The 16,336-nt window shown below is 38.5% G+C and overlaps 10 non-coding genes across 10 annotated transcripts; 4 read left to right on the forward strand and 6 right to left on the reverse strand.

Moving 5' to 3' along the window:
• Positions 1 to 1,982: 1,982 nt before the first annotated feature.
• On the reverse strand, positions 1,983 to 2,055 carry TRNAR-CCU (transfer RNA arginine (anticodon CCU)). The gene has a single exon. It is a non-coding gene; the product is annotated as a tRNA-Arg (tRNA).
• A 160-nt stretch (positions 2,056 to 2,215) lies between these two features.
• TRNAG-UCC (transfer RNA glycine (anticodon UCC)) lies at positions 2,216 to 2,287 on the forward strand. The gene has a single exon. It is a non-coding gene; the product is annotated as a tRNA-Gly (tRNA).
• A 2,146-nt stretch (positions 2,288 to 4,433) lies between these two features.
• On the reverse strand, positions 4,434 to 4,506 carry TRNAR-CCU (transfer RNA arginine (anticodon CCU)). Its single transcript has one exon. It is a non-coding gene; the product is annotated as a tRNA-Arg (tRNA).
• A 2,380-nt stretch (positions 4,507 to 6,886) lies between these two features.
• On the reverse strand, positions 6,887 to 6,959 carry TRNAR-CCU (transfer RNA arginine (anticodon CCU)). The gene has a single exon. It is a non-coding gene; the product is annotated as a tRNA-Arg (tRNA).
• Positions 6,960 to 9,337: 2,378 nt separating this feature from the next.
• TRNAR-CCU (transfer RNA arginine (anticodon CCU)) lies at positions 9,338 to 9,410 on the reverse strand. Its single transcript has one exon. It is a non-coding gene; the product is annotated as a tRNA-Arg (tRNA).
• A 160-nt stretch (positions 9,411 to 9,570) lies between these two features.
• On the forward strand, positions 9,571 to 9,642 carry TRNAG-UCC (transfer RNA glycine (anticodon UCC)). The gene has a single exon. It is a non-coding gene; the product is annotated as a tRNA-Gly (tRNA).
• Positions 9,643 to 11,790: 2,148 nt separating this feature from the next.
• TRNAR-CCU (transfer RNA arginine (anticodon CCU)) lies at positions 11,791 to 11,863 on the reverse strand. Its single transcript has one exon. It is a non-coding gene; the product is annotated as a tRNA-Arg (tRNA).
• A 160-nt stretch (positions 11,864 to 12,023) lies between these two features.
• On the forward strand, positions 12,024 to 12,095 carry TRNAE-UUC (transfer RNA glutamic acid (anticodon UUC)). Its single transcript has one exon. It is a non-coding gene; the product is annotated as a tRNA-Glu (tRNA).
• Positions 12,096 to 15,414: 3,319 nt separating this feature from the next.
• Positions 15,415 to 15,487, reverse strand: TRNAR-CCU (transfer RNA arginine (anticodon CCU)). The gene has a single exon. It is a non-coding gene; the product is annotated as a tRNA-Arg (tRNA).
• A 160-nt stretch (positions 15,488 to 15,647) lies between these two features.
• Positions 15,648 to 15,719, forward strand: TRNAG-UCC (transfer RNA glycine (anticodon UCC)). Its single transcript has one exon. It is a non-coding gene; the product is annotated as a tRNA-Gly (tRNA).
• Positions 15,720 to 16,336: the final 617 nt, after the last annotated feature.

A 16,336-nucleotide genomic window follows, 5' to 3' on the forward strand; every position in this document is an offset into this window, starting at 1 on the left:
AACAGTTATAAGAGGAGTATATAAGTTCTTGTATATGGAATGTAATAGTGGATGTCCCTTGTGAGGAGAATTGCTTGATGAGAGGAAGGTGTCCTGCTATGTGGAAGTGCCTCTCTGAGGGGAAGGTTAAAAGGATTTCCTTTCTGAGGGAGCAGTGGAAGATGTGTCTACTCACTTTGGCTGCTTGTTGAAAAGAGGGAGCACACTTTCCTGTCAGACAGGAACACACTAAGGGGCATAACAATATGCAGATAAAGCAGGGGGAGAGGACTAAAACATACTCAAATATGAGCATTGGGAGGTTGCCAGGGCAACTGACTAGAGGCTGTGTAAAGGGGATTACTTGTAACAACTATGTTGCAATATACACAGCTCTGGCTTCTTCAGGGCTTGGAAAAAACATGTAACTTCCCTGGGGAGAGCTGACAGTGTGAGAGCCGAGAAAAATATACAGAAAATATGCAATCCTGTTCCAGGACAATATTGGTAACAATACCTACCACATGGTGGCACTGTTGCATTATATATCCAGTGTATGTAGTCAGCTGGGCTCTAAATATGTCAAAATATTGTGTTTTAAAGCAAAGAATCACCTATGGGACTAAATATGTTTTCACTTTTTAGGAAAAAGAACAAAAAATCTATTATTTCTATTACTATTGGGAAAAAAGTACAAGGGTGTATGACATCCTAGGAATACGACAAAGTTTGCCAGAAAAATATGTATTTGTTCTAAATCATACAGATTTATGGGTAAATAAGTGGTTGGGATGTAAAAATGATGTATGTACAACTAATTCTTTAATACCCATACTAGGAAATGAACGAGTTTTACTTCCTATGACAGTGCTAGGAATACTCATTAGCAATACTCATTTATTAGTTTATAATCTCCAATGTCCTGATTTTTTTTTTTTACACCATTCTGGCAAGATTTGAACATGTAAAATGTATTGCTTGTTTATATTTGAATTCTAAATTAATTTGTTTACCACACCAGGCCAAGATTATTTATCACTCATGCTTTCATAATCACACTTCATTTTAGGTCGTATTGAAAATAATGAAATAGTGAAAGAATAATTTCCTATGTGTAAGAAATTAAGAAAAAAGAAGGTTGACTTCCAGTTTTACAAAAACAATTTAAAGAAGGAGAAATTGTTTCTCAATAGGAAAAGGGTACATTTAAAAAGATAGAACATGAATGGTCAGTAATGACAGGTTCAGCTTGGGGGGCAAAGTTTAAAAAAATCTGTTACAATGTGTCAGTATTGGGTATTTTTTTTCCCATGCATCCTTTAATCATTGTACTTTGTGAGGCTTTATTGTGTATTGTTCTTCAACTATTTTTAATATGTACTATGAAAAGAACGTATACACCGATAAAAGTAGAAAGAAATGACTCAAGAAGTGGAAACATTGACAAAAGTGTATAACAGGGCATCAGATTTCTTCAGTGAGAATTCTTTGCTTTAGAATGATATCTTGGCATTTAGTTTTTATAATTTTTTTGGAATGTGATGCGAATGGTGCATGAGTGTTCCTGTAGGCTGTGTTAGGAACTCCCCAGAGCAATGTGCATGACCTGTTTAAGGTTTCCTTGGTTACCTATAGCCAGGGGTCGACAAATGCACTCGACCGGTTGTCATGGGCGACTGCATTTTGTCCGCTGTCGACTGCTTACCTGCGGCAGAATCCCCCGGCGTCTCCCAGTTTTCTCCTACAATTTTCATCTTTTCCCCCTGCAGCTCCAGTTAAAATGGCCACGCTGCTTCAAATGACGTCGCGTTGACGTGGCAACGAGAAGCTGCATGATGTCGTGAAATAGATCCCGCAATCCTGTCTGTACCTGGGTAAAATACGTCAGATTGCTTGGTCTGTATGAAAACATTTGGAATTGTTGCCTAATTTATTAATGATAACTAACACCGGACTGAATATGTTTTGAAATAAAAACTAACGTTTTGCGGATGAAATATAACCACCCCAGATGGGACTTGAACCCACAATCCCTGGCTTAGGAGGCCAGTGCCTTATCCATTAGGCCACTGGGGCTTATGTCGCATGTCTTATAACATTGTATCGTGTGGGGTAATGGTAATTGTATCTGGGTAATTCAACAGAGAAAGATAGAGTTTCTGGATAAATAGTCCAGCACTATATTCCTGCACTATATTCCAGCACTGTATTGCTGCACTACAGAATACAGCACTATGCGTTGGTGGTATAGTGGTGAGCATAGCTGCCTTCCAAGCAGTTGACCCGGGTTCGATTCCCGGCCAACGCAAGTTTTATTTAGCAAAAAAAGTGTTTTATTGAAAAATAGAAGGATATCTATTCTGGACCCAGGCTCATATGTGGCATATGAGTAAGTCCATGTACTGTAGCTTAACTCGTCCCCTTTTAAAGCACACTTCTGTTTTCTTCAACTTTATTGAGGGAGTTACAGTATAACAGTTATAAGAGGAGTATATAAGTTCTTGTATATGGAATGTAATAGTGGATGTCCCTTGTGAGGAGAATTGCTTGATGAGAGGAAGGTGTCCTGCTATGTGGAAGTGCCTCTCTGAGGGGAAGGTTAAAAGGATTTCCTTTCTGAGGGAGCAGTGGAAGATGTGTCTACTCACTTTGACTGCTTGTTGAAAAGAGGGAGCACACTTTCCTGTCAGACAGGAACACACTAAGGGGCATAACAATATGCAGATAAAGCAGGGGGAGAGGACTAAAACATACTCAAATATGAGCATTGGGAGGTTGCCAGGGCAACTGACTAGAGGCTGTGTAAAGGGGATTACTTGTAACAACTATGTTGCAATATACACAGCTCTGGCTTCTTCAGGGCTTGGAAAAAACATGTAACTTCCCTGGGGAGAGCTGACAGTGTGAGAGCCGAGAAAAATATACAGAAAATATGCAATCCTGTTCCAGGACAATATTGGTAACAATACCTACCCCATGGTGGCACTGTTGCATTATATATCCAGTGTATGTAGTCAGCTGGGCTCTAAATATGTCAAAATATTGTGTTTTAAAGCAAAGAATCACCTATGGGACTAAATATGTTTTCACTTTTTAGGAAAAAGAACAAAAAATCTATTATTTCTATTACTATTGGGAAAAAAGTACAAGGGTGTATGACATCCTAGGAATACGACAAAGTTTGCCAGAAAAATGTGTATTTGTTCTAAATCATACAGATTTATGGGTAAATAAGTGGTTGGGATGTAAAAATGATGTATGTACAACTAATTCTTTAATACCCATACTAGGAAATGAACGAGTTTTACTTCCTATGACAGTGCTAGGAATACTCATTAGCAATACTCATTTATTAGTTTATAATCTCCAATGTCCTGATTTTTTTTTTTACACCATTCTGGCAAGATTTGAACATGTAAAATGTATTGCTTGTTTATATTTGAATTCTAAATTAATTTGTTTACCACACCAGGCCAAGATTATTTATCACTCATGCTTTCATAAACACACTTCCTTTTAGGTCGTATTGAAAATAATGAAATAGTGAAAGAATAATTTCCTATGTGTAAGAAATTAAGAAAGAAGAAGGTTGACTTCCAGTTTTACAAAAACAATTTAAAGAAGGAGAAATTGTTTCTCAATAGGAAAAGGGTACATTTAAAAAGATAGAACATGAATGGTCAGTAATGACAGGTTCAGCTTGGGGGGCAAAGTTTAAAAAAATCTGTTACAATGTGTCAGTATTGGGTATTTTTTTTCCCATGCATCCTTTAATCATTGTACTTTGTGAGGCTTTATTGTGTATTGTTCTTCAACTATTTTTAATATGCACTATGAAAAGAACGTATACACCGATAAAAGTAGAAAGAAATGACTCAAGAAGTGGAAACATTGACAAAAGTGTATAACAGGGCATCAGATTTCTTTAAGTGAGAATTCTTTGCTTTAGAATGATATCTTGGCATTTAGTTTTTATAATTTTTTTGGAATGTGATGCGAATGGTGCATGAGTGTTCCTGTAGGCTGTGTTAGGAACTCCCCAGAGCAATGTGCATGACCTGTTTAAGGTTTCCTTGGTTACCTATAGCCAGGGGTCGACAAATGCACTCGACCGGTTGTCATGGGCGACTGCATTTTGTCCGCTGTCGACTGCTTACCTGCGGCAGAATCCCCCGGCGTCTCCCAGTTTTCTCCTACAAATTCATCTTTTCCCCCTGCAGCTCCAGTTAAAATGGCCACGCTGCTTCAAATGACGTCGCGTTGACGTGGCAACGAGAAGCTGCATGATGTCGTGAAATAGATCCCGCAATCCTGTCTGTACCTGGGTAAAATACGTCAGATTGCTTGGTCTGTATGAAAACATTTGGAATTGTTGCCTAATTTATTAATGATAACTAACACCGGACTGAATATGTTTTGAAATAAAAACTAACGTTTTGCGGATGAAATATAACCACCCCAGATGGGACTTGAACCCACAATCCCTGGCTTAGGAGGCCAGTGCCTTATCCATTAGGCCACTGGGGCTTATGTCGCATGTCTTATAACATTGTATCGTGTGGGGTAATGGTAATTGTATCTGGGTAATTCAACAGAGAAAGATAGAGTTTCTGGATAAATAGTCCAGCACTATATTCCTGCACTATATTCCAGCACTGTATTGCTGCACTACAGAATACAGCACTATGCGTTGGTGGTATAGTGGTGAGCATAGCTGCCTTCCAAGCAGTTGACCCGGGTTTGATTCCCGGCCAACGCAAGTTTTATTTAGCAAAAAAAGTGTTTTATTGAAAAATAGAAGGATATCTATTCTGGACCCAGGCTCATATGTGGAATATGAGTAAGTCCATGTACTGTAGCTTAACTCGTCCCCTTTTAAAGCACACTTCTGTTTTCTTCAACTTTATTGAGGGAGTTACAGTATAACAGTTATAAGAGGAGTATATAAGTTCTTGTATATGGAATGTAATAGTGGATGTCCCTTGTGAGGAGAATTGCTTGATGAGAGGAAGGTGTCCTGCTATGTGGAAGTGCCTCTCTGAGGGGAAGGTTAAAAGGATTTCCTTTCTGAGGGAGCAGTGGAAGATGTGTCTACTCACTTTGGCTGCTTGTTGAAAAGAGGGAGCACACTTTCCTGTCAGACAGGAACACACTAAGGGGCATAACAATATGCAGATAAAGCAGGGGGAGAGGACTAAAACATACTCAAATATGAGCATTGGGAGGTTGCCAGGGCAACTGACTAGAGGCTGTGTAAAGGGGATTACTTGTAACAACTATGTTGCAATATACACAGCTCTGGCTTCTTCAGGGCTTGGAAAAAACCATGTAACTTCCCTGGGGAGAGCTGACAGTGTGAGAGCCGAGAAAAATATACAGAAAATATGCAATCCTGTTCCAGGACAATATTGGTAACAATACCTACCACATGGTGGCACTGTTGCATTATATATCCAGTGTATGTAGTCAGCTGGGCTCTAAATATGTCAAAATATTGTGTTTTAAAGCAAAGAATCACCTATGGGACTAAATATGTTTTCACTTTTTAGGAAAAAGAACAAAAAATCTATTATTTCTATTACTATTGGGAAAAAAGTACAAGGGTGTATGACATCCTAGGAATACGACAAAGTTTGCCAGAAAAATATGTATTTGTTCTAAATCATACAGATTTATGGGTAAATAAGTGGTTGGGATGTAAAAATGATGTATGTACAACTAATTCTTTAATACCCATACTAGGAAATGAACGAGTTTTACTTCCTATGACAGTGCTAGGAATACTCATTAGCAATACTCATTTATTAGTTTATAATCTCCAATGTCCTGATTTTTTTTTTTTACACCATTCTGGCAAGATTTGAACATGTAAAATGTATTGCTTGTTTATATTTGAATTCTAAATTAATTTGTTTACCACACCAGGCCAAGATTATTTATCACTCATGCTTTCATAATCACACTTCATTTTAGGTCGTATTGAAAATAATGAAATAGTGAAAGAATAATTTCCTATGTGTAAGAAATTAAGAAAAAAGAAGGTTGACTTCCAGTTTTACAAAAACAATTTAAAGAAGGAGAAATTGTTTCTCAATAGGAAAAGGGTACATTTAAAAAGATAGAACATGAATGGTCAGTAATGACAGGTTCAGCTTGGGGGGCAAAGTTTAAAAAAATCTGTTACAATGTGTCAGTATTGGGTATTTTTTTTCCCATGCATCCTTTAATCATTGTACTTTGTGAGGCTTTATTGTGTATTGTTCTTCAACTATTTTTAATATGTACTATGAAAAGAACGTATACACCGATAAAAGTAGAAAGAAATGACTCAAGAAGTGGAAACATTGACAAAAGTGTATAACAGGGCATCAGATTTCTTCAGTGAGAATTCTTTGCTTTAGAATGATATCTTGGCATTTAGTTTTTATAATTTTTTTGGAATGTGATGCGAATGGTGCATGAGTGTTCCTGTAGGCTGTGTTAGGAACTCCCCAGAGCAATGTGCATGACCTGTTTAAGGTTTCCTTGGTTACCTATAGCCAGGGGTCGACAAATGCACTCGACCGGTTGTCATGGGCGACTGCATTTTGTCCGCTGTCGACTGCTTACCTGCGGCAGAATCCCCCGGCGTCTCCCAGTTTTCTCCTACAATTTTCATCTTTTCCCCCTGCAGCTCCAGTTAAAATGGCCACGCTGCTTCAAATGACGTCGCGTTGACGTGGCAACGAGAAGCTGCATGATGTCGTGAAATAGATCCCGCAATCCTGTCTGTACCTGGGTAAAATACGTCAGATTGCTTGGTCTGTATGAAAACATTTGGAATTGTTGCCTAATTTATTAATGATAACTAACACCGGACTGAATATGTTTTGAAATAAAAACTAACGTTTTGCGGATGAAATATAACCACCCCAGATGGGACTTGAACCCACAATCCCTGGCTTAGGAGGCCAGTGCCTTATCCATTAGGCCACTGGGGCTTATGTCGCATGTCTTATAACATTGTATCGTGTGGGGTAATGGTAATTGTATCTGGGTAATTCAACAGAGAAAGATAGAGTTTCTGGATAAATAGTCCAGCACTATATTCCTGCACTATATTCCAGCACTGTATTGCTGCACTACAGAATACAGCACTATGCGTTGGTGGTATAGTGGTGAGCATAGCTGCCTTCCAAGCAGTTGACCCGGGTTTGATTCCCGGCCAACGCAAGTTTTATTTAGCAAAAAAAGTGTTTTATTGAAAAATAGAAGGATATCTATTCTGGACCCAGGCTCATATGTGGCATATGAGTAAGTCCATGTACTGTAGCTTAACTCGTCCCCTTTTAAAGCACACTTCTGTTTTCTTCAACTTTATTGAGGGAGTTACAGTATAACAGTTATAAGAGGAGTATATAACTTCTTGTATATGGAATGTAATAGTGGATGTCCCTTGTGAGGAGAATTGCTTGATGAGAGGAAGGTGTCCTGCTATGTGGAAGTGCCTCTCTGAGGGGAAGGTTAAAAGGATTTCCTTTCTGAGGGAGCAGTGGAAGATGTGTCTACTCACTTTGGCTGCTTGTTGAAAAGAGGGAGCACACTTTCCTGTCAGACAGGAACACACTAAGGGGCATAACAATATGCAGATAAAGCAGGGGGAGAGGACTAAAACATACTCAAATATGAGCATTGGGAGGTTGCCAGGGCAACTGACTAGAGGCTGTGTAAAGGGGATTACTTGTAACAACTATGTTGCAATATACACAGCTCTGGCTTCTTCAGGGCTTGGAAAAAACATGTAACTTCCCTGGGGAGAGCTGACAGTGTGAGAGCCGAGAAAAATATACAGAAAATATGCAATCCTGTTCCAGGACAATATTGGTAACAATACCTACCACATGGTGGCACTGTTGCATTATATATCCAGTGTATGTAGTCAGCTGGGCTCTAAATATGTCAAAATATTGTGTTTTAAAGCAAAGAATCCCCTATGGGACTAAATATGTTTTCACTTTTTAGGAAAAAGAACAAAAAATCTATTATTTCTATTACTATTGGGAAAAAAGTACAAGGGTGTATGACATCCTAGGAATACGACAAAGTTTGCCAGAAAAATATGTATTTGTTCTAAATCATACAGATTTATGGGTAAATAAGTGGTTGGGATGTAAAAATGATGTATGTACAACTAATTCTTTAATACCCATACTAGGAAATGAACGAGTTTTACTTCCTATGACAGTGCTAGGAATACTCATTAGCAATACTCATTTATTAGTTTATAATCTCCAATGTCCTGATTTTTTTTTTTACACCATTCTGGCAAGATTTGAACATGTAAAATTTATTGCTTGTTTATATTTGAATTCTAAATTAATTTGTTTACCACACCAGGCCAAGATTATTTATCACTCATGCTTTCATAATCACACTTCATTTTAGGTCGTATTGAAAATAATGAAATAGTGAAAGAATAATTTCCTATGTGTAAGAAATTAAGAAAAAAGAAGGTTGACTTCCAGTTTTACAAAAACAATTTAAAGAAGGAGAAATTGTTTCTCAATAGGAAAAGGGTACATTTAAAAAGATAGAACATGAATGGTCAGTAATGACAGGTTCAGCTTGGGGGGCAAAGTTTAAAAAAATCTGTTACAATGTGTCAGTATTGGGTATTTTTTTTCCCATGCATCCTTTAATCATTGTACTTTGTGAGGCTTTATTGTGTATTGTTCTTCAACTATTTTTAATATGTACTATGAAAAGAACGTATACACCGATAAAAGTAGAAAGAAATGACTCAAGAAGTGGAAACATTGACAAAAGTGTATAACAGGGCATCAGATTTCTTCAGTGAGAATTCTTTGCTTTAGAATGATATCTTGGCATTTAGTTTTTATAATTTTTTTGGAATGTGATGCGAATGGTGCATGAGTGTTCCTGTAGGCTGTGTTAGGAACTCCCCAGAGCAATGTGCATGACCTGTTTAAGGTTTCCTTGGTTACCTATAGCCAGGGGTCGACAAATGCACTCGACCGGTTGTCATGGGCGACTGCATTTTGTCCGCTGTCGACTGCTTACCTGCGGCAGAATCCCCCGGCGTCTCCCAGTTTTCTCCTACAATTTTCATCTTTTCCCCCTGCAGCTCCAGTTAAAATGGCTACGCTGCTTCAAATGACGTCGCGTTGACGTGGCAACGAGAAGCTGCATGATGTCGTGAAATAGATCCCGCAATCCTGTCTGTACCTGGGTAAAATACGTCAGATTGCTTGGTCTGTATGAAAACATTTGGAATTGTTGCCTAATTTATTAATGATAACTAACACCGGACTGAATATGTTTTGAAATAAAAACTAACGTTTTGCGGATGAAATATAACCACCCCAGATGGGACTTGAACCCACAATCCCTGGCTTAGGAGGCCAGTGCCTTATCCATTAGGCCACTGGGGCTTATGTCACATGTCTTATAACATTGTATCGTGTGGGGTAATGGTAATTGTATCTGGGTAATTCAACAGAGAAAGATAGAGTTTCTGGATAAATAGTCCAGCACTATATTCCTGCACTATATTCCAGCACTGTATTGCTGCACTACAGAATACAGCACTATGCGTTGGTGGTATAGTGGTGAGCATAGCTGCCTTCCAAGCAGTTGACCCGGGTTCGATTCCCGGCCAACGCAAGTTTTATTTAGCAAAAAAAGTGTTTTATTGAAAAATAGAAGGATATCTATTCTGGACCCAGGCTCATATGTGGCATATGAGTAAGTCCATGTACTGTAGCTTAACTCGTCCCCTTTTAAAGCACACTTCTGTTTTCTTCAACTTTATTGAGGGAGTTACAGTATAACAGTTATAAGAGGAGTATATAAGTTCTTGTATATGGAATGTAATAGTGGATGTCCCTTGTGAGGAGAATTGCTTGATGAGAGGAAGGTGTCCTGCTATGTGGAAGTGCCTCTCTGAGGGGAAGGTTAAAAGGATTTCCTTTCTGAGGGAGCAGTGGAAGATGTGTCTACTCACTTTGGCTGCTTGTTGAAAAGAGGGAGCACACTTTCCTGTCAGACAGGACCACACTAAGGGGCATAACAATATGCAGATAAAGCAGGGGGAGAGGACTAAAACATACTCAAATATGAGCATTGGGAGGTTGCCAGGGCAACTGACTAGAGGCTGTGTAAAGGGGATTACTTGTAACAACTATGTTGCAATATACACAGCTCTGGCTTCTTCAGGGCTTGGAAAAAACATGTAACTTCCCTGGGGAGAGCTGACAGTGTGAGAGCCGAGAAAAATATACAGAAAATATGCAATCCTGTTCCAGGACAATATTGGTAACAATACCTACCACATGGTGGCACTGTTGCATTATATATCCAGTGTATGTAGTCAGCTGGGCTCTAAATATGTCAAAATATTGTGTTTTAAAGCAAAGAATCACCTATGGGACTAAATATGTTTTCACTTTTTAGGAAAAAGAACAAAAAATCTATTATTTCTATTACTATTGGGAAAAAAGTACACGGGTGTATGACATCCTAGGAATACGACAAAGTTTGCCAGAAAAATGTGTATTTGTTCTAAATCATACAGATTTATGGGTAAATAAGTGGTTGGGATGTAAAAATGATGTATGTACAACTAATTCTTTAATACCCATACTAGGAAATGAACGAGTTTTACTTCCTATGACAGTGCTAGGAATACTCATTAGCAATACTCATTTATTAGTTTATAATCTCCAATGTCCTGATTTTTTTTTTTTACACCATTCTGGCAAGATTTGAACATGTAAAATTTATTGCTTGTTTATATTTGAATTCTAAATTAATTTGTTTACCACACCAGGCCAAGATTATTTATCACTCATGCTTTCATAATCACACTTCATTTTAGGTCGTATTGAAAATAATGAAATAGTGAAAGAATAATTTCCTATGTGTAAGAAATTAAGAAAGAAGAAGGTTGACTTCCAGTTTTACAAAAACAATTTAAAGAAGGAGAAATTGTTTCTCAATAGGAAAAGGGTACATTTAAAAAGATAGAACATGAATGGTCAGTAATGACAGGTTCAGCTTGGGGGGCAAAGTTTAAAAAAATCTGTTACAATGTGTCAGTATTGGGTATTTTTTTTCCCATGCATCCTTTAATCATTGTACTTTGTGAGGCTTTATTGTGTATTGTTCTTCAACTATTTTTAATATGTACTATGAAAAGAACGTATACACCGATAAAAGTAGAAAGAAATGACTCAAGAAGTGGAAACATTGACAAAAGTGTATAACAGGGCATCAGATTTCTTCAGTGAGAATTCTTTGCTTTAGAATGATATCTTGGCATTTAGTTTTTATAATTTTTTTGGAATGTGATGCGAATGGTGCATGAGTGTTCCTGTAGGCTGTGTTAGGAACTCCCCAGAGCAATGTGCATGACCTGTTTAAGGTTTCCTTGGTTACCTATAGCCAGGGGTCGACAAATGCACTCGACCGGTTGTCATGGGCGACTGCATTTTGTCCGCTGTCGACTGCTTACCTGCGGCAGAATCCCCCTCGGCGTCTCCCAGTTTTCTCCTACAAATTCATCTTTTCCCCCTGCAGCTCCAGTTAAAATGGCCACGCTGCTTCAAATGACGTCGCGTTGACGTGGCAACGAGAAGCTGCATGATGTCGTGAAATAGATCCCGCAATCCTGTCTGTACCTGGGTAAAATACGTCAGATTGCTTGGTCTGTATGAAAACATTTGGAATTGTTGCCTAATTTATTAATGATAACTAACACCGGACTGAATATGTTTTGAAATAAAAACTAACGTTTTGCGGATGAAATATAACCACCCCAGATGGGACTTGAACCCACAATCCCTGGCTTAGGAGGCCAGTGCCTTATCCATTAGGCCACTGGGGCTTATGTCGCATGTCTTATAACATTGTATCGTGTGGGGTAATGGTAACTGTATCTGGGTAATTCAACAGAGAAAGATAGAGTTTCTGGATAAATAGTCCAGCACTATATTCCTGCACTATATTCCAGCACTGTATTGCTGCACTACAGAATACAGCACTATGCGTTGGTGGTATAGTGGTGAGCATAGCTGCCTTTCAAGCAGTTGACCCGGGTTTGATTCCCGGCCAACGCAAGTTTTATTTAGCAAAAAAAGTGTTTTATTGAAAAATAGAAGGATATCTATTCTGGACCCAGGCTCATATGTGGCATATGAGTAAGTCCATGTACTGTAGCTTAACTCGTCCCCTTTTAAAGCACACTTCTGTTTTCTTCAACTTTATTGAGGGAGTTACAGTATAACAGTTATAAGAGGAGTATATAAGTTCTTGTATATGGAATGTAATAGTGGATGTCCCTTGTGAGGAGAATTGCTTGATGAGAGGAAGGTGTCCTGCTATGTGGAAGTGCCTCTCTGAGGGGAAGGTTAAAAGGATTTCCTTTCTGAGGGAGCAGTGGAAGATGTGTCTACTCACTTTGACTGCTTGTTGAAAAGAGGGAGCACACTTTCCTGTCAGACAGGAACACACTAAGGGGCATAACAATATGCAGATAAAGCAGGGGGAGAGGACTAAAACATACTCAAATATGAGCATTGGGAGGTTGCCAGGGCAACTGACTAGAGGCTGTGTAAAGGGGATTACTTGTAACAACTATGTTGCAATATACACAGCTCTGGCTTCTTCAGGGCTTGGAAAAAACATGTAACTTCCCTGGGGAGAGCTGACAGTGTGAGAGCCGAGAAAAATATACAGAAAATATGCAATCCTGTTCCAGGACAATATTGGTAACAATACCTACCTTAAAACCAGAGACATAACATAAAACACAGACAAAGCTCAGTTTTTAGCACATCTAGTGAAACTCATACACGGTACAGTGCCTAAATATATATGGATAAATATCTAATAAGTAAATGGTCTTTTAGTTTGACATTTTTGGCCAAAATTGTTGTAAGCCCCTGAGCCAACGCCAAGGCAGACCACATATCAGGGGTCCCTAACGCTAATATAAATTCTTAATAACCTGTTTAATAACAGGAAGAATGATTTATAGTAAATCTGTCAATATTAGCTGCAAAGTTCTGTCTGACTGAAGCTTTTATTAACCTGTACATTACCAGGAAAAGCACTCTGTATTAGAGATGTCACAGCCAAACTGCAAGCAGGCAAGTTCCCCTGAGTGGAAGATGCTATGGAGTGAGCCCATAACCATTTAAATGTGGGAGGGGGTGAGTCTCTGATTTTAATGCATATTGCCATGCTCAGTAGCACTCCTCTGATACTCATATGCTTATATATATATGTTGTGGGTATTTTGGGGGTTTAATAGGAGCTTGTTAGGTGTCCAGTATGTTTTACAATTATTGTCCAGCTAGTCATGGCTGATTGGAGGTTGGCAACCTCCTACTTAATTTAAGCTCACCCCCTCCCACATTTAAATGGTTATGGGCTCACTCCATAGCATCTTCCACTCAGGGGAACTTGCCTGCTTGCAGTTTGGCTGTGACATCTCTAATACAGAGTGCTTTTCCTGGTAATGTACAGGTTAATAAAAGCTTCAGTCAGACAGAACTTTGCAGCTAATATTGACAGATTTACTATAAATCATTCTTCCTGTTATTAAACAGGTTATTAAGAATTTATATTAGCGTTAGGGACCCCTGATATGTGGTCTGCCTTGGCGTTGGCTCAGGGGCTTACAACAATTTTGGCCAAAAATGTCAAACTAAAAGACCATTTACTTATTAGATATTTATCCATATATATTTAGGCACTGTACCGTGTATGAGTTTCACTAGATGTGCTAAAAACTGAGCTTTGTCTGTGTTTTATGTTATGTCTCTGGTTTTAATGCATATTGCCATGCTCAGTAGCACTCCTCTGATACTCATATGCTTATATATATATGTTGTGGGTATTTTGGGGGTTTAATAGGAGCTTGTTAGGTGTCCAGTATGTTTAACAATACCTACCCCATGGTGGCACTGTTGCATTATATATCCAGTGTATGTAGTCAGCTGGGCTCTAAATATGTCAAAATATTGTGTTTTAAAGCAAAGAATCACCTATGGGACTAAATATGTTTTCACTTTTTAGGAAAAAGAACAAAAAATCTATTATTTCTATTACTATTGGGAAAAAAGTACAAGGGTGTATGACATCCTAGGTATACGACAAAGTTTGCCAGAAAAATGTGTATTTGTTCTAAATCATACAGATTTATGGGTAAATAAGTGGTTGGGATGTAAAAATGATGTATGTACAACTAATTCTTTAATACCCATACTAGGAAATGAACGAGTTTTACTTCCTATGACAGTGCTAGGAATACTCATTAGCAATACTCATTTATTAGTTTATAATCTCCAATGTCCTGATTTTTTTTTTTACACCATTCTGGCAAGATTTGAACATGTAAAATGTATTGCTTGTTTATATTTGAATTCTAAATTAATTTGTTTACCACACCAGGCCAAGATTATTTATCACTCATGCTTTCATAATCACACTTCCTTTTAGGTCGTATTGAAAATAATGAAATAGTGAAAGAATAATTTCCTATGTGTAAGAAATTAAGAAAGAAGAAGGTTGACTTCCAGTTTTACAAAAACAATTTAAAGAAGGAGAAATTGTTTCTCAATAGGAAAAGGGTACATTTAAAAAGATAGAACATGAATGGTCAGTAATGACAGGTTCAGCTTGGGGGGCAAAGTTTAAAAAAATCTGTTACAATGTGTCAGTATTGGGTATTTTTTTTCCCATGCATCCTTTAATCATTGTACTTTGTGAGGCTTTATTGTGTATTGTTCTTCAACTATTTTTAATATGCACTATGAAAAGAACGTATACACTGATAAAAGTAGAAAGAAATGACTCAAGAAGTGGAGACATTGACAAAAGTGTATAACAGGGCATCAGATATCTTCAGTGAGAATTCTTTGCTTTAGAATGATATCTTGGCATTTAGTTTTTATAATTTTTTTGGAATGTGATGCGAATGGTGCATGAGTGTTCCTGTAGGCTGTGTTAGGAACTCCCCAGAGCAATGTGCATGACCTGTTTAAGGTTTCCTTGGTTACCTATAGCCAGGGGTCGACAAATGCACTCGACCGGTTGTCATGGGCGACTGCATTTTGTCCGCTGTCGACTGCTTACCTGCGGCAGAATCCCCCGGCGTCTCCCAGTTTTCTCCTACAAATTCATCTTTTCCCCCTGCAGCTCCAGTTAAAATGGCCACGCTGCTTCAAATGACGTCGCGTTGACGTGGCAACGAGAAGCTGCATGATGTCGTGAAATAGATCCCGCAATCCTGTCTGTACCTGGGTAAAATACGTCAGATTGCTTGGTCTGTATGAAAACATTTGGAATTGTTGCCTAATTTATTAATGATAACTAACACCGGACTGAATATGTTTTGAAATAAAAACTAACGTTTTGCGGATGAAATATAACCACCCCAGATGGGACTTGAACCCACAATCCCTGGCTTAGGAGGCCAGTGCCTTATCCATTAGGCCACTGGGGCTTATGTCGCATGTCTTATAACATTGTATCGTGTGGGGTAATTGTAATTGTATCTGGGTAATTCAACAGAGAAAGATAGAGTTTCTGGATAAATAGTCCAGCACTATATTCCTGCACTATATTCCAGCACTGTATTGCTGCACTACAGAATACAGCACTATGCGTTGGTGGTATAGTGGTGAGCATAGCTGCCTTCCAAGCAGTTGACCCGGGTTCGATTCCCGGCCAACGCAAGTTTTATTTAGCAAAAAAAGTGTTTTATTGAAAAATAGAAGGATATCTATTCTGGACCCAGGCTCATATGTGGCATATGAGTAAGTCCATGTACTGTAGCTTAACTCGTCCCCTTTTAAAGCACACTTCTGTTTTCTTCAACTTTATTGAGGGAGTTACAGTATAACAGTTATAAGAGGAGTATATAAGTTCTTGTATATGGATGTCCCTTGTGAGGAGAATTGCTTGATGAGAGGAAGGTGTCCTGCTATGTGGAAGTTCCTCTCTGTGGGGAAGGTTAAAAGGATTTCCTTTCTGAGGGAGCAGTGGAAGATGTGTCTACTCACTTTGGCTGCTTGTTGAAAAGAGGGAGCACACTTTCCTGTCAGACAGGAACACACTAAGGGGCATAACAATATGCAGATAAAGCAGGGGGAGAGGACTAAAACATACTCAAATATGAGCATTGGGAGGTTGCCAGGGCAACTGACTAGAGGCTGTGTAAAGGGGATTACTTGTAACAACTATGTTGCAATATACACAGCTCTGGCTTCTTCAGGGCTTGGAAAAAACATGTAACTTCCCTGGGGAGAGCTGACAGTGTGAGAGCCGAGAAAAATATACAGAAAATATGCAA

This window comes from Ascaphus truei, unplaced genomic scaffold (assembly GCF_040206685.1).
Source record: "Ascaphus truei isolate aAscTru1 unplaced genomic scaffold, aAscTru1.hap1 HAP1_SCAFFOLD_371, whole genome shotgun sequence".
In the NCBI taxonomy this organism is placed as follows: domain Eukaryota; kingdom Metazoa; phylum Chordata; class Amphibia; order Anura; family Ascaphidae; genus Ascaphus; species Ascaphus truei.